General features: G+C 44.0%; 1 protein-coding gene across 1 annotated transcript in view; it reads right to left on the bottom strand.

Annotated features, from left to right (window-relative positions):
- The window catches only part of tenm1 (teneurin transmembrane protein 1), an 873,954-nt gene that overhangs the window by 196,186 nt on the left and 653,027 nt on the right, over positions 1–24,741 (bottom strand). The window lies entirely within an intron of this gene.

Here is a 24,741-nt window from a genome sequence, read left to right as displayed (position 1 = left end):
TCACATATTACAGTCAGAAAAGAGTCTTGGACTCATAGACATTTGCAGCACAGAAGGAGACCATTCAGCCCATCGTGTCCGTGCCAGTCAACAAAGATCTGACAATACTAATCCCATTTTCCAGCGCTTGGCCCATAGCTCTGGAGGCTATGGCAACGCACGTGAATATCTAAATACTTCTTAAATGTTATGAGAGTTTCTAACTCAACCACCCTTTCAGACAGTGAGTTTCAGACACCTATCACCCTCTGGGTGAAAAAATGTCTCCTCAACTCCCCACTTAGCCTTTTATCTCTCACCTTAAACCTATTAACCCTAGTTATTGACCCCTCCACTAATGGAAAAAGTGCCTTCCTATCCAACCTATCTATGTCCCTCATAATCCTATACACCTCTATCAGGTCCCCTCTCAACCTTCGCTACTCCAGAGAAAACAACCACAGCCTATACAATCTTCCCTCATAGCTCAGACCCTCCAGCCCAGGCAGGATCCTAGTAAATCTCCTCTGCACCCTCCCCAGTGTAATCACATCCTTCCTATAATGTGGTGATCAGAACTGCATGCAGTGCTCCAGTTGTAGCCTAACCAGCGTTTTGTACAGTTCCAGCATAACCTCCTTGCTCTTGTACTCTATGCCTCGGCTAATAAAGGCAAGTATCCCATATGCCTTCTTAACCACCTTATCTACCTGCCCTGCTACCTTCAGGGATCTGCGGATATGCACACCAAGGTCCCTCTTATCTTCAGTACTTTCCAGGGTCCTACCATTCATAGTGTAATCCCTTGCCTTGTTAGCCTCCCCAAGTGCATTACCTCACACTTTTCCTGGTTGAATTCCATTTGCCATTGCTCTGTCCACCTGACCAGTCCATTGATATCCTCCTGCAGTTTATGGATATCCGCCTCACTATTTACCACCCTACCAATTTTCGTGTCATCCACGAACTTCTTGATCATACCCCCTATATTTAAGTCCAAATCATTTATGTACACCACAAACAGCAAGGGCCCCGATGCAGAGCCCTGTGGAACCCCACTGGAAACAGGCTTCCAGTCTCAGAAGCATCCCTGAATCATCACCCTCTGCTTCCTGCCTCTCAGCCAATTTTGGATCCAACTTGCCACTTTGCCTTGGATCCCATGGGCTCTTACTTTCTTGACCAGTCTGCCATGAGGGACCTTATGAAAAACCTTACTAAAGTCCATATAGACTACATCAAATGCATTAACCTCATCAATACTCCTGGTTACCTCCTCAAAAAATTTGATCAAATTTGTCAAACATGACCTTCCCTTAACAAATCCATGCTGCCTATCCCTGATTAATCCGTGTTTCTCCAAGTGCACATATATTCTGTCCCTCAGAATTCTTTCTAATAACTTCCCCACCACTGGGGTTAGGCTGACTGGCCTGTAATTTCCTGGTCTATCCTTTCCTCCCTTTTTTAATAATGGGGCAACGTTAGCAGTCGTCCAGTCCTCAGGCACCTCACCTGTGGCCAGGCAGGATTTGAAAATTACTGCCAGGGCCCCTGATATCGCTTCCCTTGCCTCCCTCAACAGCCTGGGATACATCTCATCCAGGCCTGTGGATTTATCCGCTTTTAAGGCCGCTAAACCCACTAGTGCCTCCTCTCTCTCCATGTTAATTTCCTCTAATATTTCACAGTCCTCCACCCTGATGTCTATTCCTGCGTCAACCTTTTCCATTGTGAAGACCAATGCAAAGTATTCATTGAGGACTGTACCCACATCTTCTGGGTCCACATACAGATTACCTCTATGGTCCCTAATTGGCTCTGCTCTCTCACTAGTTATTCTCTTGCTCTTTATATATTTAAAAAAGCCCTTTGGATTTTTCCTTTATTTTACCCACCAATGCTTTCTCATGCACTCTCTTAGCTTTCCTAATTTCCTATTTAAGCTTCTCCCTGCACTTTTTATACTCCTCTAGGGACTCTGCCGTATTGGACATGCTGTAAAAATTCTATTTCCTTTTTTCATTCTGTCTGTCTGTTGCTTGTTTATTTGGAATTCCCCATGATTATGATTCTACATTTAAAAAAAAATTAATCAATTTTCATACATATTTTCCTTCCACTATTTAGTGGCCCATAATGTAGCTTTATCAAAGGACAGCAATGTATTGGTTATTGTATCTGAATCCATAATTATGATGAAAGAGTTGGAACAAAGGCGGCTAAGAAGAGATTTCAGAGATTTTTCAAACGTGAAGAGCTTTGATAAAGTGTATAAAGAAAGATTATTTGCTCTGCTTGAGAATCAACAAGTGAAGCGATGTCATAAATTTAAAATTATCACATAGATGAGAGTGACTATAGAATGGTTTTTACACAGAGATTTGCTCGAACATAGAAGGTTTTTCCACAAAGAATGTAGACCAATGCCTCTTTTAAAGAGACATTGGATAGATACTTGAAGCAGAGGAAAATGCGATGAACAAATCAGTGGGATTAGTTTTGGATTGTTTGAGCAAAGAGCTGACACAGACATGATGGATCAAATAATCTCCTTCAGTGCTATAGAACAATATATTTACAGGTATTTTTAGTCACACATGTTCCTGCTCACCTGTATGTTGTCAATAAAGTTAAATAAATTATAGCCTTGCCTGAAATAAGAATTATAACCAGTCTCCAATTTTTCTGAAAGACTATTGGAAAAAAACAAACTAATTCTCGAATATAGCTGAAAAGACAGGCATGTTGCTGAAGCTTTTCATCTTGAACTCAACAGGATAAATTTCAAACAACCACAACGATTTATACTACAGGAGAAAAGGGTGTTGATTGGTTGGCAAGTCAACTCTGATTGGCCGAGGCGTTGCCATGGAAAAAGCAACAAGGAACTATAGGCTCCCCAAGCACCCGGGTAATTGAGAAAAGGCTTGAACATATTCCTTTTGTTTGCAGAGGTCCCTTCTTTTGAATGTATGTCGCTTCTAGCAAGTTTAAATGAGCCATGTTACAAGCTCGACTGATTATCGTAAGTTGGTTGTTAGTGTAGCTATTAGTGCACTCAGATTATTCAGCAAGTACTGCCCAATTGCAGAATTGCATCTAACAATAGGTGTTTTGTTTTGGGTTTTGCAAGCATGGGCTGGTTGAGTACGGTCTGTACTCTGCCTATTACGAGCAACTGAAGAAACATATGGGGCAGAATTTTTCTGTTGGTGAGCCGGGGGCGAGGTCCGCTCGCCGACGTGAAGATGTCATCTCACCCAATTTACATATTCAGAAAGGCAGGCAGACAGCGCGATCAGCTATAGGCCAGCCGACCTGTCAATAGCCAATTGAGGCCATTGACAGGGTAGTTAAATCAATTAAAGGCCCTGCCCGTCCAAGGCTGGCGGGCAGGCCAGGAGCCCCAGCGAGCTTCTGAAAAAACATGAAACCTCATCCACCAGCGGGATGAGGTTTCATGTCGGTTTTAAAAAAACTTTAATAAAGTTTCTGTGATATTTATTAACATGTCCCACCTCACATGAGGGGGACATGTTGATAATTTTTTTATTTTTCTATTTTTGAACTTTCAAACACTGTCAGCGCTCTCCCTGGGGCAGCACTTAATCTCAGGGAGATGTGCGCTCTTTTGTGTGCATGTGCGAAAGAGCGCACTCTGACCCCCAATCGCACAGGAAGCACATAGCGCTTCCCATCGGGCGGCCCATTGGGCGGGCCTTAATTGGCCCGTCCACTTAAAATGGTGGCGAGGCCTGTTTCAGCGGTGGTGGTCGTCTGCCTGCCCGCTGCTGAGCCAATGGGGCCCGCCCGCCCATCAAGGGCAAAATTCAGCCCACTGTTTTATTAACTCTTAAATGCTGAAAGGATGAGGGGACACAACCTTTTAACTTCCATCTCCTGCCAATGTATAAATTGTATGCTGGAAAATTCTGCAATTTTAAAACCAAAAACTTTAATAAAGAGAACGAAAACTTCAATAAAAGACAATTCAGTGGATCAACTTCCAGAAGTTATTTAAGAATTATTTTGTCCATGCAGATTTCCTCACTTCTTTTCAAATGAACATTTACAGAAGAAAAAAGACTGACACAAATGCACTGAATTGTACTGGGCCTGAATTTAAATGTTTTTCCATTAAATCTGTGTTCACGATAAGTTTCATTCAGGAATTGAACACAAGCATTTCAGCTCACTTAAAACAAAGGAGCCTGGAATTACAGGCTGAAAGGAATTGGCACAAAGCCTGCTCTCGGAATTCAGTATTCCCTCTGTGTCAGTTGCACAGCAGCTTTCCCAGTCCATGGGATTGTAGAATTGACCTTCACATAAGACTGGACATATAATGAGCCATGGTCTATTCCATTTAACAGTATATCTATTAAATGTACAGTGAAAAATACATTAAAATGTCATTGCTAATTTGTTTGTTAGTTTTTTTTTCAGTGTATTACAAGCTAGGGCTTTTTCCGTGTAAGGTCACATCTAAGTAGTCTTAAATGCTCATTTCTATCATAATGATTGATCATTCTATTAGATGCTAAAATATGGTAAATTCTAATCTCTTTATAAGCTGAGTTTTAGCACCTGCAATGGCCTAATGGAGAAAGGCATTGCTTTATTGCTAAGCCATAAAAAATCAGATGGTTAAGAATTCATTCCCTTGTGTGCTTTGAGTTTCTCATTGGGGTACTGTGAGCAGCCTTCTTGACCTTGCCTAAAGAGGAAATAAAAATCAACCAAGGTGCTTCCTTCTGATTGTACTTTAATGATCTCTGATAGAAAGTGCATGCATGGGAATATTGAGTCAGCACAGGCTTGGGTTCAAATGTGATGCCCCCACAATCGAATAGTCTGCCAATATTAACCTGCTGGACAAAAACATGAAGAATGACCATAGGAATGATGAACTAGAGGACTGCCAGCACTGTGGAAGCATATGCCAGCATAAGTCTGTGTTCACAAGTAAGAAAAGAGTATCAGTAGAAATAAGGTTAATCTCATCATCATTATTTCTTTTACTGAAAGAAAAGGCATTATTGAAATATTATGGCTAACAGTTTTCTCCATCTATTTCTGTTGACCTCATGTATTTTGCTTAAATCATGCTAATAGTAGTGTTTGCTGAATTGATTTGCAGATTCAATGAACCTATTAGTGTGAGGGAGCTGAATTATAAACAGACATAGCCATTAACTGAGGATATTGCAGCAATTCTGTTAGCTCAAGTGTGTATTCATTCATCTCCCTCACACCAGTGGACTCAGCAACTTCTTCAAAATATTTTCGTCTACGTGTTCACTGAAGGCAAATTTTCAAATCAAAAGCAGAAACTGCCCGAAAAAAAAATTTAAGAAGTTAATCAATAATATTTTGGGATGTTTTAGACTGATGGTGGGGTCTCAATGCCATGAAACAAGAGTCTGATGTCTTCTGAAAATGCAAAGTTAATAATTTTAAAATAAAATCAGAAAATAGTGAAAATACACTGCAGGTGAGGAAGCATCCGCGGAGAGAGAAAAAGAGTTAATGGGCTGAATTTTACAGGCCGCCCATGGGTGGGAAAGCAGGTGTGTGGACTGAGAAAATAGGGAGTTGTAACATCAGTGGCGTATCTGCTGCTTGCCCACCTGTCCCCACTCTCGCCACGATTTTACAGGCGGCAGGGAGGCGTTGGGTGGGCTCTCTGCCCATGGCCTTAATGAAGCCATTAAGTGGGCAGCTGATACACACTTAAGGGCCTCATCCCAGCATAGCTCAAATTGAATGGGCAGCGGGAGAGGCCAGGGCCCAATGTGCAGCCTGGCAGGTGTGACTCTGCGGGCTGCTGGCTAGTAAAAGTGGTGGGGGGTGGGGGGTGGCGTAAATGTCTCCTTTCTGGGTTCCCAGCGTAAATTTGAGCCCCCCCCCAACAATTTTCCCTCCCTGTGTCCACCCTACCTCCACCACCCTATCCAATTTGCTCCTCCAACCCCTCTGTCAGGCTGGTGAGTTCCTGGGCTTATGTGGGTTCCAGGGCATCCATGGTGGTGGCCAGTGCTCCTGGTTGGCCAGCAGCTCTATGAGGTGGGATTTCATCATCGAGGAGGTATGGGTGCCTCGCTCATGATATTAAAAGACCTCGCAGCCAAAAATTTAAAGCAGGGCAAGTCGGCCAAGAGGAAGTAAGCTCACACCTGCCCCCCTCATCCACCCTGACATTCACACTTGGTGTGGGGAGCCCACTTCAGCACATAATCCAGCCCAACATTCCAGAAATGTTCTGATGAAAGGTTATTAACCTGAATTATTAACTTTCTTTGTCTCTCCACAGATTCCGCCTTACTTGCTGAGTATTTTGAGCATTTTCTGTTACTATTTCAGATTTCCAGTATTTCTAGTATTTTGCTTTTGCATAAGTAGTTAATATAAATATTTTGACCACTTATCGCATGACCCTCTGGAATGCATCTAATTCTCAATTTCTCCTGTTCCATAGTACTATTTAGCTACAAAGTATTTACAGCACAGATAAACAGGCCATTCAGTCCAAAGGCGTCATACCAGTATTTATGCTCCGCACCAACCTTCTCCCTCACTTATCCATATAACCCTATCAACATGTCCATCCATACCTTTCTGCCACATAGATTTATCTAACTTTCCCTTAAAGTCAACTGTGCTAGTTGCATCAGCTATTCCTTATGCAAGCGAGTTCCATATTCTAACCACTCTTTGAACAAAGAAATTAGACCTGAATTCCCTCCTGGATTTATTAGTGACCATATGATTCTTATGGCCTTTGTTCTAGTCTCACCCACTGGTGCCTGTCTGCCTACCCCATCAAACTCTTTTGTAATCTTAAATTTAGGTCACCCCTCAATCTTCTCTGTTCTGGAGAAAAGAACCCCAGCCTGTTCTAACTACATTAGAGGAGCAGAGAAATCTGGGGATGCTGATACATAAATTACAAGAAGTAGTGTCACAAGTTAATAAAGCCTAAGGTACAATCTAGTACGTACTTCTCAGTCTTTTTGAATTTTCTCCAGCGCATCTATATCATTTCTATAATATGGAGACCAGAACAATTCACACTATACCAAATGGGTCTAAAAAAGAGTTGTATACAAGATTACATAACTTCTCTAATTTTCAATTGCACTTCTCTAAAAATGAATCTGAGTACTTTTTTTTTAAATGGCCTTATTAACCTGTGCCACTATATTCAGTGATCTGTGTATCTGTAATCCTAGATCCCTCTGCTCCTTTACACCATTCACATTTATTTTGCATGGAGTATGTGGTATCCTATTCTTCCTACCAATATATATGGCTTCACATTTAATATCAAGAAGACATCAGCCATAATTTCTGTCCCCGGCCACAATTCCGTACTCTTGCCACTATTTCCAAACTCCTCCCTAACCACTGTATCAGGTTGAAACAGAATACTTATATGAACATACGAATTAGGAATAAGCCACTCGGCCCCTTGAGCCTACTCCGCCATTCAAGACGATCATGGCTGATCTGATTTTAACTTCATTTTCCTGCCTACACCTTAAGCTTTCGCCCCCTTGCTTATCAATAATCTATTTATTTATCTCTGCCTTAAAGATATTTAAGGACTTTGCCACAACCACCTTTTTAGCAAGAGAATTCCAAAGTCTCACAACTCTCTGGGAGAAAAAAAACCTTTCATCATCTCTGGCCTAAATGGGCGACCCCTTATTTTGAAACAGTGACCCCCGAATTCTAGATTCCCATAAGAGGAAACATCCTTTCCACATCCAGCCTGTCAGGACCCCTCAGGATCTTAAATGTTTCAATCAAGACGCCTCTTAATCTTCTGATCTCCTGCAGATACAAGGCTAGCTTGGCCAGTCTTTCCTCATAAGACAACACACCGATTCCAGGTATTAATCTAGTAAACCTTCTTTGAACTGCTTCTAATGAATTTACATCTTTCCTTAAATGAGACCACTACTGTACGTAGTACTCCAGATGTGGTCTCACCAATGTCCTGCATAACGAGAGCAAAACCTCCCTACTCGTGTACTCAATTCCCCTTGCAATAAACAATAAAATTTTATTAGCTTTGCTAATTACTTACTGCACTTGCATACTAATGTTTTGCGATTCATGCGCCAGGACACCCAGATCCCTCTGCATCTCAGAGCTATGCAATCACTCACCTTTCTGACAAGCTCCCACTGTATATTCTTTGATATCCTGTCTTACCGTGTGATTGCTGTTAGGGGGCCTGTACACCACTCCCACAAGCAACTTCTTGCCTTTATAATTTTTCATCTCTACCCAAACCTATATATCTATTCTATATCCCTGAATTTAGGCCATCACTCTCTATTGTTTTAATGTCATCTTTAAGTAACAAAGTCATCCCTCCACCTTTTCTTAACTTCATTTCCTTCCTTAAAGTTACATACCTGTCAATGTTCAGGTCCCAATCTATCCCATCCTGTGGCCACGTCTCTGCAATGGCTTTCAGATCGTTATTATTTATCCCTGTTTGCACTATGTTCACAACTTCAGAATCCCATTAGGCCCTGAACTGAACTTTGATCATCATAGTCTCTCTGTCACAAATACCTTATCCATTTCAATCTGCATGGCATAACACATCTCTGCCTCTACCCCAACTATATGCCACTCCCCACCATTAAAACAATCCTTTAAACTCATTTCTTTGACCAATCTTTTCATCATTCTTTTTAATCTTTCCTTCCTTTGCTTGGTGCCAATATATGTCTTCTTGCACTTCTGTAAAGCACCGTAGGACATTTTTTTCTATGTTAATGGCGCGATATAAATAAAAATTACTGTTGCTTTGAGAGAGTCAACTTGAAGACTTCTTCACTTGCTGAACCCAATTTGGATTGCACAGGAATTGTATACAAATATATTTCATGGCATCCATGCAGCACCAAGATGAAAACCACCATGAATAATGGCCCACAGCAGTGGAACCCCCATTGACCAAGATAATAACACAGGCATAGCTACCATAATTAATGCTCTGACATGGCATTATACAAATGTTTGGCTCCCAATAAAAGTATCCCACTTTGAATGGACTCACCATATGAGGGAATCAGCTTGAGACATCACACAAAGCTTCAACAAGCACATTGCTATCCAATGGTCTGTTGTTACACAAATCTGTATTTTTGCTCAATGAGTGTCCAAAATCAGAGCGGTGACAGGAGCTATCACACTTAATGGAGATTTCTTTCAGGGTGAGACCACAACCAAACCCCTCAGTCACTTCACTCAAATATTAACAGATTTGTGCCAAAATATACAGGCCCTGGCAAACACAATATCACTATGAGGAGTCGGCAGCTGTACAGTTACCTTCAGTTTCAACAGAGGTTCTCAATGAATCATTCCAGCTTTTCATCCTTCCACTGAGGGACCATTTAAAACATGGTGAAAAAGTCAAAGACACGCACCATTCGCCTCCACTATAGTGAGCTTTGGGGAAAATTGCACTGATTGCACCTGTGTCATATATAGTAAAAGTAAATTAATGTTTAATTGACTGGTACTGGAATTTGTCCTGGTATGATCCATATTATGGTTATTGGGAGAAATCACTTTTACTCATGGATCTTGATGTATCCAGTGGGTGTAACGCTTTATTTCAGTTGCTTTGAAGGTGACAGGTGTCCCTTGGAGGTATAATTAAATGGAGATTTGCCTTCTCTGTAGATTTCTCCGTTGGCTCTTTCAGATTGAGTTACTCATTATGCAGCCAATTCCTCTGTCTCATGGTGGGCCTCATCATCTTGTACTTGTTACGACCTGTCTTTTTCTATCTGATCCACAGTTGGACCCCTTTGCTTGGCAGAATATTTCAAGACACAGTAAGCAACAGTGACTAGACAATTCCTCATAGCTGCATTCGCTCTGCTGGCATTGCTTTGCCAAATGTTGGTGGAAATCCTGTTTAAGCGTCACCGACTTGAGGATTCTGACAGCAATTCTCCTTTGGCAATGCAGTAACGACAGAAGTCTAACTGCAGCCTATTGATCCTTCAAATGATACCAACACTTGTTGATTGCTGCTGAATGAAGGAATCACAGGTGTTGTCAGGGTATTAAACTGGTGTCCATAAACCTGGCCTTAAAGTTGCAGATCAATTGCACATTCATGGAGTACTAGTCCTTTCTACTCATGAATAGAGTGAGAGGTATGGGCACACGTGGCCTTCTTAGTTCAGTCAGTTATGCTCTGCACTTGTGGGAATCCTGTTATACAGGAGAAGAGGAAGTCTTTTTCTTTCTTTTAACTGTTTTCTAGAGGAAAATTAATGAAATCATTGAACTGCCAAACAGTATCTCAGTGACATGTCTGGAGTAAGTGCATATTGAAGATAGGGAGATGTAATTGAGATCTCTCACACTTGTCTGAATGGAGCCTGCCAAACAAAAATCAATGTGGCTGTAATCATCAGAGCCATTGACAAAGCTGTGTCTGTGCTAGGCTGGTTTACAAGTCTGGCTGCAGGCATGTGCATAGTTCTATTAGTGAATCCTTTGGGAAGTTTAGTCTGTTCAGGCCAATGTATGAAAACCATGAATGCAGTGTAAAGATGAGTTCTATTAGAGTGGCAAAGAAGCAAATACATCTGTCAGTCATGTCCATCCTGATTATTTGTAGGTTCTGGAGAAGAACAGAGATGTGTGCCAATTGGCTTATGTAGTGTAAGGGTATCCAGCATAGCAAGGGTTAATGTGGGACTGGGAAACATCCACAGCGTGATGTAAAGAGACACATGAACTGAGACAAGAGTCAGTCTTGGACTGGAGAGAAGCAAGTATGGGGTTAGCTCATAACTATGTACATATATACAGGGTATAACCCAAGCTATGAGTTATCAATAAAGACTTAGGGCATAATTTTCTGTGCGCTGGCATTGGGCGTGTTCAGCAGCATGAGCGGAATATCTCCTCCCCATGCTGAATTGTCTGCCCAATCACGCTGATGTATTTCACAACAGTGTATATGTATGGTGTGCACTGGGCAGGCTGCACTTTGAGGGGAACTCGGAGGTGAGTGTACAGTAAGGCTGCGCAGCGCTAGCTAGGATTGCCTGTTGGACTTCAAGGTGGAGGCGACTTGGGGGGACAAGAACTGCATTGTGTCGAGGCGACTTAGGAGGGGAAGGGCTGCCCTCCAGTTGATGGTAGTGGACAAGCACAGGTGGGGGGGAAGCGAGGGGAGCGGCCATGGATAAAGTGACTATTCCAAAGCTTTTCACCCCTCAGACACAGACTGTAAACTAATGAGTGTTTTAGTGGACTGCAGAACAGTTGGACGACAGGGCACATTGTACAATCTCCTTGTGAAAGTTGGCCACTGGTGGAGGCACTCACAGCCTCATCATCCCGGTTTGGACCAGTCTCCCCTATGGTTCAAGCTAACAGTAATGCTTTGCAGTGCGGGTTAGGAGGATGCCTGCGCCTGAGCTGAGGGCATAGCGTGCAGTCCAATGGGCAAAACTGCTGCCAATCGGTTAGGTGGAATGGGGTGGAAGAGGGTGGGGTTTTGGGCAGCCAAAGAGTGCACTAAACTCTGGCCAACCAAGTAGTGGCCTACACTCTCTGGGATGCATTAAGGGGCCTTCAGACGTAACCAAGAGGTTCTTAGAACACCCTAGCTAACCCATGCGTCTCTCTCACTTATTCTGCAGGAGAAGTACATCAGCAGCACGGAGCCTGGATAACTAGCTATGTGCCTCGTGCAAAGAGTGGAGACAACAGAGAAGAGAGTGACAGATGTGCCTGGCCATGCAGAGGGAGGAGCAGGAAGAAGGTGCAACTGGAGCTCCCGCACACACCACTGAAGAGCCACAGCGAGCCATCACTGGTTGGTGCCTAGCTAAACCGAGGGTCTATATACGCTGCCTTTCATTCCTGCATATGACCGAAAACCAGTGTCGCCGAAGACTGTGCATGACTAGGGAACTGATTGGTCACATCTGCAAGCTGCTGCAGGATTTGGCGCCACGGGGACCTGGAGGGCATCCACTGCCAGTGGCTGTGAAAGTGACCACAGTGCTCAATTTTTACACCAATGGCTCCTTTCAGGGCTCCACAGGTGACCTCTGTGGGATATCACAAGCCTCCATGCACAAATGCATCCATGAGGTCACAGATGCCATATCTGCGAAGGCACACAACTTTGTGCATTTTGCCTGGGACCAGATCAGCTAGGATGCAAGATCGATTGGATTTGCCCAGATCTCAGGTGCAGGGTGCCATCAACTGCACTCATGTGGCACTCAGATCTCCATCGCAACAAGCAGTCAACTATGTCAACCGCAAAGGCCTCCATTCGCTGAACGTGCACCTGGTGTGCAACCACCACAAACATATCCTGCAGGTCTGCGCTCAGTTTCCAGGGAGTGTCCACAACTCATACCTTCTTGATCAGTCACAGATCCCTGACATCTTCCAGGTTCAACAGAGGCTGCAGGGATGGCTCATGTGGGACAAGAGCTACTTGAAAAGGGTGAGGAGGTTCTCGAAGGCAACAATGAAGGTGATGAGGTCATTGCACTCTCCAGATGAGGCAGGTGTGCTCGGGAGGCCCTGAGAGCTGCTAGATTTGTGGAAGAAGATGACGACATGCAGTAAGGACACTCCAAAGATATTCACATGCCTCTGTTTTATGTCTTGGGTCTCTGATTTCACTAGTCCAGTAAACTTGACTTGCAAACCTTCATATACACTTGTTAGTTGATGCTCGCTATCAGTAATGAAGAGAGAACGACATAAGAACAAACTGTGATTGCTTATTGCATCAGAGGACAGAGTACTAAACCCTTGCGTGCTCCCACAACCACCTCCAGCTCTAGACTTGCAGATAATCAGTAGCCTGCACTGTACAGTGATTGGTTGGTACTGTCACATGGTTAGTACACTTGCATTTTCTTAAAGGTACATGGTACTCCACCTTACCACACTTGTGAATATCTGACTCCTGCTTAGCTGAGGACAGCTCACTTACACTTTGCAATCAGGGTCATATCGTGGAGAGGCAGACATGAAACTTTAAAAGCACCTGATCCTTTGACCGCCTTCAGCACCTGACCGCTTGAGGAGCACAGCGTCACTGGTCACAGATGCTGAAGAGATGGTGGCCAGACCCACCTTAAAGGTGCTGAGAGCACACAGAAAGTGTGACGGAAATCTGTGACGCCTGCCTACTACATTCTGACAGCAATAACAAGCACCATTGAAGTGCAGGTATCGGTAATGTGTCCAGTGAGTGTGAGGCAAGACCATCACTTTGGTCTAAAGGCTGCACAGACCACAGGGAAGAGGCCCTGGACTGAGACACCTGCCTTTACCTTGTACAGGAACGAAGGTTTCACATCTGAGTAACACGAACAAGGAAGCCATAGGCAAGGAGACATTCTTGGGAGTTTATTTACAATAGTGAACATTATGTATAAGTGATTGACACCCATGCCCAAGCTGTGCAACTACATCTTCCAAGTGGCTTGGCCTAAACAGCCAAGTGGTTATGGTACTGGGTTTGTAACCCCAAGATCAAGAGTTCAAATCTCACAATGGCAAACTATGAATCAATGTAACTTCATCTGAAACAGATGGAAATGGGTTTGTACTCGAAAGAGTTACATCTTCCAAGTGGTTATGGTACTGGGTTTGTAACCCCAAGATCAAGAGTTCAAATCTCACAATGGCAAACTATGAAACAACGTAACTTCATCTGAATAGGAACAGATGAAAACGTGTTTGTACTCGAAAGAGTTACATCTTCTTAACCTTCCTAACTCTGCTGCTACGTCTTGGTGCTCCCCCAACATCCACAGTGGAGGTGGAGGCAGCCTGCTGACTACTACACCCTGTCTGTGATGGCCTTGGCAGGCATCCTCAGGAGGGCTGTGTCCTGGAGGGCCCTGGCCTGCTTTAGGGTTCCTGCTATGTGGCAGTGGCATGCTCCTTGGCCTGTGCGGCTGGAGCTGCTGAGGTCACAGGAAGAGGGGATTCAGATGGGCCAGACACTCTCGGAGTCACCTGAGTGGATGGCCCCGGGGTGTGCACCTGCTGATCCTCCTCTCTTTGGGTGTCCAAGGGCCCCTGGCTGACTCCTTGAGGAGAAGGGGAAGCTGGAATGAGATCTAGCTGCCCTGCACCCCTCTCGCATTGACACTGTTGGAGGCCAACTATGGCATCAGCAATGGAGTTCAGCCCACGCAGCAGAGCAGGAGAAATGTCCTGGACCAAGGTCTCCATGGCAGCCACCATTCTACCAGTGTTGACCTCACTGCATTGGCATGCAGGTGCTATCATCTCAGTCTGAAGGCGGACGGACTCCACCATTGTGCCAAGCAATCTGAGGAGTGCAGTGGACATCCTTTCCTGATGTTCCCGAGCTTGCCTTTGCAGTTCAGGCAACTGAGGTATGACTGAGTCCAGAGGCTCGTCATCTGACTTAGACTCAGCGGATTTCTGGCTCCCCACAGCCCTCTGATTGCAAGAGAGCTGGGGAGCCCCTGCTGCCGCCTGCTGTGGAGCAGGCAGTGCGGTGTGCTTACCAGATTGTGATCCTGGATGCTACTCTGAAGCGAGGTCCCATTAAGGTATGTGGCACTGGGGGAAGGTGTAGGTGTGTGCTGTGACATGTCTTTGATTCCTCTTCAGAGGTTTCTTCGAGACTTAAGTCAAGGACCCAGGTCATGGACCCACTCGGCTGTTTCCCAGGTGTGCCTGCAAAAGTAAGGGGAGATAATTAATGCATGGCAGGGGACTGCAGAACAGGGGAACTCACTCACAACATTATTGTCTGATGAATGTTGCGCTGCTGGATCCTCACTTGGTAGAGCACTGCTGCACTCACTGTCAACACAGGAACAGTCCAGATCCTCGCTGGCCAGCTGGATGGCTCTACTTTCAAAGTCCATGAGGACATTTTTTTTTTATTCATTCACAGGATGTGGGCCAGCATTTATTGCCCATCCCTAGTTGCTCTTGAGAAGGTGGTGGTGATCTGCCTTCTTGAACCGCTGCAGTCCATGTGGTATAGGTACACCCACAGTGCTGTTAGGAAGGGAGTTCCAGGATTTTGACCCTACCACAGTGAAGGAACGGCGATATTTTCCAAGTCAGGATCGTGAGTGACTTGGAGGGGAACCTCCAGGTGGTGGTGTTCCCATGTGTCTGCTGCCTTGCCCTTCTAGATGGTAGTGGTCGTAGGTTTGGAAGGTGCTGTCTAAGGAGCCTTGGTGAATTCCTGCAGTGCATCTTGTAGATGGTATACACTGCTGCTACTGTGCATAGGTGGTGGAGGGAATGAATGATTGTGGATGTGGTGCCAATCAAGTGGACTGCTTCTTCAGTGCTATGCGAGCTGCACTCATCCAGGCAAGTGGGGAGTATTCCATCATGCTCCTGACTTGTGCCTTGAAGATGGTGGACAGGCTTTGGGGAGTCAGGAGGTGAGTTACTCATCATATGATTCCTAGCCTCTGATCTGCTCTTGTAGCCATAGTATTTATACGACTAGTCCAGTTCAGTTTCTGGTTAATGGTAACCCCCAGGATATTGATAGTGGGGGATTCAGTGATGGTAATGCCAATGAACATTAAGCGGTGATGGTTAGATTCTCTCTTGCTGGAGATGGTCATTGCCTGAAACTTGTGTGGCGTGAACATTACTTGCCACTTATCAGCCCAAGCCTGGATATTGTCCAGGTCTTGCTGCATTTGGACATGGACTGCTTCAGTATCTGAAGAGTCACAAATGGTGCTGAATATTGTGCAATCATCAGCGAACATCCCCACTTCTGACCTTATGATGGAACGAAGGTCATTGATGAAGCAGCTGAAGGTGGTTGGGCTGAGGACACTACCCTGAGGAACTCCTGCAGTGATGTCCTGGAGCTGAGATGACTGACCTCCAACAACCACAACCATCTTCCTTTGTGCTAGGTATGACTCCAAACAGCAGAGAGTTTTCCCTTGATTCCCATTGACTTCTGTTTTGCTAGGGCTCCTTGATACTACACTCGGTCAAATGCTGCCTTGATGTCAAGGGCAGTCACTCTCAACTCACCTCGAGAGTTCAGCTCAGGCATTTCAGGCATTCCTCCACCAGTCTGCAACCTCTCCCTCTTGTATGCCAGCTTGTCCTGTGTGAATAGAGATGGAGAGAGTGTGTGTAGGATGCTTGCCAGGCCAGATGATAAGCATGACAGGCATGTGTAGGTGGTGAGTAGTCCCACGGATGGGATGAGGACAATGAAGGTCTGTATGAGAACGTGAAAGGTAATGTCCCTTGAACAGTGAGTGAGACCTCTGTGGATATGTGATGGGTTTGAGAGTGTGAGAGTTGAGAGTGATGAGAAGAGTGACATACCCTGGTGGAACAGAGGAGATCATTCATTCCTTTTCAGTGCTGGGTGGCTGTCCTCTTTTGCAGGGTGTTGATGCTGACCACCACTGCCACTGCCTCCCAAACCAAACTGGTGATGTTGTTGCCCATCCTGCAGCCAGAGTGGAAGTAGTGGACATCACAGTGGGCATCCACGGCATCCAAAAGGCACTCGAGGAATGTGTCACTAAACCTGGGAGAGGGGGCTGCAGTGTTCTTGCCTTTCGGGGCCATGTCTTCTGTGCACCATGTTTTCTTGGGCTGGAAGCAATGAGGTGTGTATGCGGATGCACAACGTGGTGCCCAGCATGAAAAGCAGCGAGCAGATGAGCCTGCCATCAAAATGGCGTGTTTCCCAGGAATGCATTATTAGTGCGGCGGGATTGGGATGATATGGCGTGAGCAGCCACTATTGCGGCCGGCGGGTAAAATAACATTTTTCCCACCCACTGCAAATCCGGTACAATTCCACCCTTAATGTTCAACCCCCAAGCCTCTTAGTGAGACACAGAACAAACGTCTGCAACATGGTGGCAGCTAGTGGACATACCCAGAACTTCAGAGAAGCTGCAGCAGAAATTCAAAATGTGAAGGTGTGACAGTCTGACTTGACTGAAAGTCCCTGAAGCAAAGGCACACAGGGGGATCCATTGCAGAGTTGGAAGCAGAAAGGCAGAAGAAAAAAACTCCATGGTGCAGCTGAGGACTCCATAAGATCTCGTGGAGGTCCATTGCAAATACCCACAGAGTACAGAGTCAAAGGACCTAGGTCAGCAAACAATGTCAGCAAAACATTCAGTTCTAAGCCAAGGCTAGTTTACATAGAAACTAGGAGCAGGAGTAAGCCCCATTCGGCTCTTCAAGCCTGCTCCGCCATTCATTATGATCATGGCTGAACATCCAAACCAATAGCTTGCTCCCGCTTTCTCCCCATACCCTTTGATCCCTTTCGCCCGAAGAGCTGTATCTAACTCCTTCTTGAAAACATACAATGTTTTGGTCTCAACTACTTTCTGTGGTAACGAATTCCACAGGCTCACCACCCTCTGGGTGAAGAAAGCATCACTGTTGATTAAAAACAAAAGTCAGAGCGAGTAGCCTTTTTCCGAAATCACTGTGGCCAGCCAGGTTCACAGTCAGCGCAATACAATGTGGGGGCCTAGCTTGTTGTAAGAGAAAAGAAACAGAAAGTTTAAAAGCCAAAGCCAGGAATCAATTATAAAATGGCCGAAAATCCTCAAATATTGCAAGGAAGGCTCAGAATAGTTGATTGATTTTAGTTTTGCACAGCAATTTTCTCAGAGGGCAGGACTGCTGTCACCCCAGGAGCCTACCAAAATGTGACAAGTGCGGGATAACTCTTTGAAAAAATGGCTACTATGGCGCCATCTTTAAGCCTGCACAGTATTTAAAGTTGTACTCACCTGAACTTCAAAACAACCATGGTCAACAAATCAACATTACCAGAATAATTTGGACTGATCCAAGGGCCAGACCAAACACAAATCTGGGGACTTTAGCAGAAAGGACTCTCAAGGTACATGACAGATTCAGGATTAGGTAAAAAGACAGAAGCTTGAACAAGTTATTATTTTACTCAATTCAGTAGATCTGATTGCCAATGATATTGTTGCAAGGCAAGGAACTAGTTAACGTCAACTTGCCAGATCACACCTCTGTGAGGCATGGTGGCACATGGAAGAACACAGTGCTGCAACAGGATGTTTCTCCTGGCTAGTGAGTCTAGAACCAGGGAGAAATAGGCTCAGAATAAGGGGAAGGTCAGTTAAAACTGAGATGAGGAATTTCTTTACTCAGAGGGTGGTGAATCTTTGGAATTCTCAACCCCAGAGGGCTATGGAAGCTCAGTCATTGAGTATGTTCAAGACAGGAATTGATAGCACTCAATAATAATAACATCATGTGATCTGAGGACAGTGGGAAAAATGGCGTAAGAGGTAGATGATCAACCATGATCTGTTTGAATGGAAGAAGCTGACTCAACAGGCAGAATGGCCTACTCCTGCCCCTAGTTTCTATGTTCCTATGTTCTAAAAGCCAAACTGCAACGTGAGCCCACTGATGAGGAACATCCAAACAACAGGGAGAGACACTTCCAACTCCCACAAAGATCATGGATACCACATGGAAAAGAAAATAAAACAGGTTTGTACCATGAATCAACGGAGTGAACATTCCCTCAGGAAGGATTGAGACATGCTGGTCCATCCCTGGCCACCATAAGTAGCTGCGCGGCAACATTTTCATCCTGAAAATGCCGGGGTGAGTGCTATGCAATTCTATTAATAATGGTCGTCTTCCTCTGGGAGGCACAATGACTCTCACCATCCACAGTAAGATGCCATCCTGACAGGTGAACTCGTATCTCCTGTTAAAATAGGGCTTCACTTCGTCCGACTTTGGCTCGTTAGACTATCCGTGCAAGACTTGTTCCCTGATGTGAGACAAAACTGGATGGTGATCTGTCCATTCTCTGACCTGTTTGGCATTCACTGGTGCTGAACCAAGAAAAGTTAATAACAAGACAAGTTCTTGAGGGATGGGGACGTTCACATTGCTGTCTTTCAGAGATAATTGGCTCAGCGCATCAGCATTGGCAATTTGTCTTCCCGGCTGATGAATAAAAGTAGAATCAGTGCCCACCTTTGGATGCATACTGAGGCGATTGGGGATATTGCACTTATCTTCCCCAAACAAGCCTAGTAGTGGCTTGTGATCAGATATGATGGTGAAGTGATGACCATGGATTTATTGGTATAATTTCTTAAAGCCAAATACAATTGAAAAGCCGTCTTTCTCTATTTGTGAGTTCTTCGTTTTGCCATACTGAGTGTTCTTGAGACGTAGCCAATGGGCCGTTTGGAGCCATCTGCCATCTGGTGGGATAGTACTGCCCCTATTCCATAAGGGGATGCATCGCAGGTTAAAACCAATACTTTCTTTGGGTCGAAATGTACCAATAGGGCCAATGAATGTAGTAACTGCATTACTGCCGTAAAAGCCTGTTGTTATGGAGCTTGCCATGTCCACCTATGGTTTTTCTTGAGTGACCCGTATAATGGTGCTAGTATTGTTGACAAATTTGGAAGAAAATGACTGTAGTAGTTAACCATTCCCAAGAAGGACTTGAGTTTGGTGGCATTTTTCAGGGCTGGCACCTCACGAATAGCCCTCACCTTGTCTTCTACTGGGTGAAGGCCCTGCGAGTCAACCCTATGACCCAGGTAAATCACTTATTTTGCTTGGAAGATACATTTTTCCCTTTTCAAACGTACTCCAGCTTGTGAGAAACATTTCAATACCGCTTGCAAGTTAGCCAGGTGTTCTTCATCAGTTAGTCCTGTTACTTGGACATCATTGAGATAAACCAGGACAATGGGGTAGACTTTGAAGTAAATTTTCCACAGTCCGTTGGAAATTGGCACAAGCCAATGAGACTCTGAAGGGTAACCTGGCATACTGGTATAACCCCCTATGTGTGTTAATAGTCACAAAGTCCTGAGAGGCTTTTTCTAGCTTGACTTGCTGGTAAGTGTGGCTCATTTTGAGTTTTGTATATGCGGTTCCCCCTGCCAGCTTGGAGTACAATTCATCAATTTTTGGTATAGGATGCCTATCAAGTCTGGCCACTTTGTTAACGGTCAACTTGTAGTCCCCACATATTTGCACACTCTGATCAGGCTTTAGTACTGGAACTATGTGCGCTGCCCATTTGGAAAATTGTACAGGCTGTAAGACTCCCAACCTTTCCAGCCTGTCTAATTCAATATCAACTTATTCGCATAATGCATAGGGCACTGGCCTCACCTTCAAACATCTGGGGACTGCTCCAGGATCCATGTGGATTTTAGTTTGCAGCCCCTGAATCTTCCCGAACTCTTCCCTGAACAAAGAGGCATACTTCTGGAATAATTCTTGCAGATCTTTCATTCTGAGTTGAAAAATCTCAGTCCACTCCAACTTTATTTCCTTAAGCCAGTTCTGACCAAGTGAAGTTGTATCTCTCCTGCTACCATTATCAGTAGTAGGTTAGCAGACTGGCTTCCATATTGTACTGGAACCTATATACCCTTTACTCGGATGTTTTTGTCAGTACATGTCTTTAGTCTGGCATCTGAGTTTTCCAGCTTTAGTGACTGGCCTCCTCCATTCAGTTACTTAATCGTGTGTTCCCCTATGACTGTCGTGGATGCGGCTGTATCCGCCTCCAGTAGAAAAGGTGTTCTGTTGACTTCTACTGCCATGTGGATTGGCGGTGCTACCCATTTTTAAATTGTGTAGTGAGTAAATATCCGACTCTGTTTCTTCTGGCTGCTCCATTATATAAGTTTCATGACTTCTGCCTTTTTGTTTGAAATTTGGCTTCAATCTTTTCTTCACAATATCTCATAAAGTGCCCATTGCGATGGCAGCAGAAACATATAGTTCTTTTAAATTGTCATTTGTTTGCAGGCTGTCTGGTTGCAATTCTGCTATTATGAATATGGTTTTTATCTGTTAAGCCATTGCTTTTTGCTGGTCTGTTAATGGGGGCTGCTTTCCGCCTGTCCACGGAGCCCTGTGCTTCTGCGTCATTTCTAGCTGGTGCCTCCCTCCCGATGTGAAGGACAGCGCCATTTTGTTCTCCCTTGATTTCTTCTGAATCCCTGACTGTGCTCTCCATTGCGACTGTCAACTCCAGCGCCTTGCTGAAGTCTAAATTTGTTTCTGACAACCACCTTTTTTGAATGGCATCTTCCTTAATCCCACACACTAATCGGTCTCTTAACACCTCATTAATCGACGTCCTGAACTCATAGTGCTCTGTCAGTTGTTTTAAGGCTGCTACATAGCAAACAACTGTCTCTCCAGGGGCGCGACACCTCAAATTGAATTTAAAATGCTGCATTGTTACCGAAAGTTTCGGCTGAAATTGGCCTTTCACTAGATTCACCAACTCATCAAAGCTCTTGGAATCTGGAGTGTTGGGTGTTGTAAGACTATGAATTAGGCTGTATGTTCCCTTGTGACTGTCGTGGATGCGCCTGTATCCGTCACCATCTGAATGGGTGTTCTGTTGACTTCTACTGTCACGTGAATTGGCTGTGCTACCCATTTTTAAATTGTGTAGTGAGTAAATATCCGACTCTGTTTCTTCTGGCTCCTCCATTATATAAATTTCATGACTGCCACATCTCGATAAGAGGATTGCCCGCCTCTTCTCCTCCCCTGATATGTCGTTGGCCAAAAAGAAAAACACAAGGTGTTCAATAAAATGTGACCAGTCATTGGTGGTTTGATCAAATGGCTTGATACGGTCAAATTGTGGTATACTGGAGGGCAATAGTTTTGACAATTATGGTGAGGGCTTACAATTGTAATGTATTTGCTATTGGCCTGCAAGGCAGTGCCGATTCACTTCAGTTGAGTTTTTGCGGCTTTCCTTGGTGTCGTTGACCGGTTGTGGTTTGCCTCGTCGCCAGTCGTTATGTTTTACTTTGGGGTCGCTTTGCTTGTGAACCACTTGCACGCTTATCTGTTGGTGGGTGAGTCAGTTACAATATACTGCAGATCAGAGACCAATATGCTATTTATTTACACAAACAACAGAGCACTAACATGATGTGTGCTTCTCCAACCAGACCCTACTCTAAACTAACATTAACATGGTAGCCCAAACTACACAGCTATTGGGTCTTACAGTGACATGGTCAATCTGCTCACAGTCTCCTAAAGGTGCACTGCACCTCAGATTACCACAGTTATGAACTGGACAGAGACCTGCGTTGAAGCAAGCATGGAGTTAGTTCATGTACGTAGTTATGTGTTATCAATAAATGCTTAAAGCTCAACAATACAAGACTCAAAATGTCTTTGTGAAACCTACTGAACATACAACTGGTTACCCATAACTGCACCTAAATGTGTTCAGTAACAGAATATGGTTGTACAGTTGTATGTAAGAAATGCAATATTAAATATCTGTCAGAAAGGCTCCAAGTATGTCTTCGGCTTCCTTTGACCAGCAAAACCAAAATAGTACAGTAAAGGTGAATTTCCGAGAGATAAAGCAAGAACTGCACTGAGTCTTTAACAAAATGGTTTAAATGAAGCTTTCGTTGCAGAGCCTGTTTTATGAAGTGATCAACCTATTGTTCCGTTTAGGCTTTGGATTACAGTTTGGAGATTTCCTGTCATTTGCATTAGATTTGGGTCTTAAATAATTCTTGCACACAAGCTCAAAATGCTAATATGTTAAATTGGCCACATGATCGTCTGTAAGGCTCATTCAAATGGAGCTTCCCTGTCTTAGGCAAAAGTACTTCAGCAGTATCCAATCAGTTTATTGGCCATGGTTTGTTGTTCTTCCTGACCCCGCTCCACCTCCTGCCTTTTAAATTTCTTTTTGCTACTTCACAATATTCGCAGCCAATATGTCAATTTGAAAACTGAACCCCTGTCATTAAAAGAGGTTCTTATAGTGTGCTTCCCCTTTTCTCTCCAGCATTCTCCATGCTTCCCCCACCTGAAAATGCTGACTGTTGCTGGATATGGTTCACCCAGCACTGGTCACCCTCCAAAACCTCACTAACCTTCACCGACAATTACAGAGGTAAAACGTCGACAGCTTAATTTCCTATGAAGGCCATAATAGCCATGTTTAATCCTGTCTCAACCTTCACACTTGCAGCAAAGAGTCATAGGAGAACAATCAGGAGCAGGAAAGTCTGGCTAATTCCATTGCACCTCCACGTACCTCCCCCTCCCCTCCACTGAAGTGCACTAAGACTAATTGCAGTTCACTCATCAGGGATCAGAGAATGAACCTGGGACCTGCTGTATCGTTTAATATTACGTCAGGCAGTTACTTTACCAACTAAGCCATCAGGGAGGCTCAGTGACCTTCCTTTTAAATAAGGTTTAATGGTTGCTGCAAATAATTTGTCATGCTACAAACTTTTATGTATACCACAAGATTAGTTGCTGCAATTTAACATAAAAAGTGCCTGAGACAGTAAAAATATGTAGGTGGCATGAACTTTAACAAATGCTTTGCTGCGAGGAGAATTGTAGTCAGAATCTCTCCTTAAAAGAGGGTTTTGACAATCAAGTTCCTAATAGTAGGTCTAATATTCCCTTTCATTGTAAGATCAATCAATCAATCATGTGTGCTCTGCCTGCAGGCGGGTCCTTGGCTCTCATTATCTATTTGATGCTTCATTGTGAGTTATTTTCTTAGCAGTTTTTGTCAGTGGGGGTTTGCCATTGCCTTCCACTCTCTAGGGCAGGCCGAGGTGACAGGTCAGAGGTCTACCTCAGCCAGAACGGAAATCAAACCAATGAATCTGAACCATAAGCTAACATCTAACCAACTGAGCTAACTGGCCCCTCTCATTGTAAGATGTCAGCCTTAATTTTCAGAGTACAAAGGCAATGCTGTACTTTGGTTTATCTTTTTCACATAATACAAAAAAAAAATCAATGTTAATGACTCTTAGGAGGAGTTAACAAATTATGATTGTGAAAGGTCACAGAATTATTTTGTACCATATCACACCTCATAAATAAATACACCTGGGAACTAGATGAAGAAATGTTTAGCATACATAGAATAAACCATCTTGTGCCAGAGGGGGGAAAAATCTGAACAGGGTTCCCACACATGGCTGGCTTCTGGCAAGTCCTATGGGAATATTCTCTTGCGTGGATGTTGGTGGGAAACAGGATTAAAATTGGGATGTGAAGGTTTCCTACATCAATCTGTTAACATTCACTATCCAGGATCTTAAAATGTAGAAAGGCATTTGGATGGAATTATAAAGGGCAGCAATCATGGTCCAGCAAGAGTCAATGTTTTTGGGAAAGGAGGGAGAAAATCAAAAATGGAAAATGCAAGTTCTCTTTTGTTTCTCCTATATCTCTATTTGGAAAAGTTTAGAAATTAGTATTGAATCACATGCAATACTGAAAATTATATCCACAAATTGGAGCTGCAGATACTTCAGTCCCTAAATTATCTTGAATCTAAAACTAACTATAATTTGATCAGGGTGAGGATTGTGTGGAGCTAAGTATAACAAAATGTTATCAGGCTTTAAATACTGGCAGCATTTGCAGTCAGTATTAAAATTACACAGATGTCGCTGACATTTCAAATTACAGTCTGACTGTTTCTCAGAAACCATGGCAAAGCACTTCTCATTTCTCTCCTATTGTTAATACTTGGTGTCTGATTTCAAAAAGCATGGAAATCAGGAATAACGTAATGGAGATGAGGATATAGATATGGAAAGAGAATTAATTCTGCTGAGATCTTGCACCGATGAGCTTTGCTCTCCTGATTCAAATTCAATT

This window comes from Carcharodon carcharias, chromosome 9 (genome assembly GCF_017639515.1).
Source record: "Carcharodon carcharias isolate sCarCar2 chromosome 9, sCarCar2.pri, whole genome shotgun sequence".
NCBI classification, from domain to species: domain Eukaryota; kingdom Metazoa; phylum Chordata; class Chondrichthyes; order Lamniformes; family Lamnidae; genus Carcharodon; species Carcharodon carcharias.
This window is presented reverse-complemented; position numbering and strand designations above follow the sequence as displayed.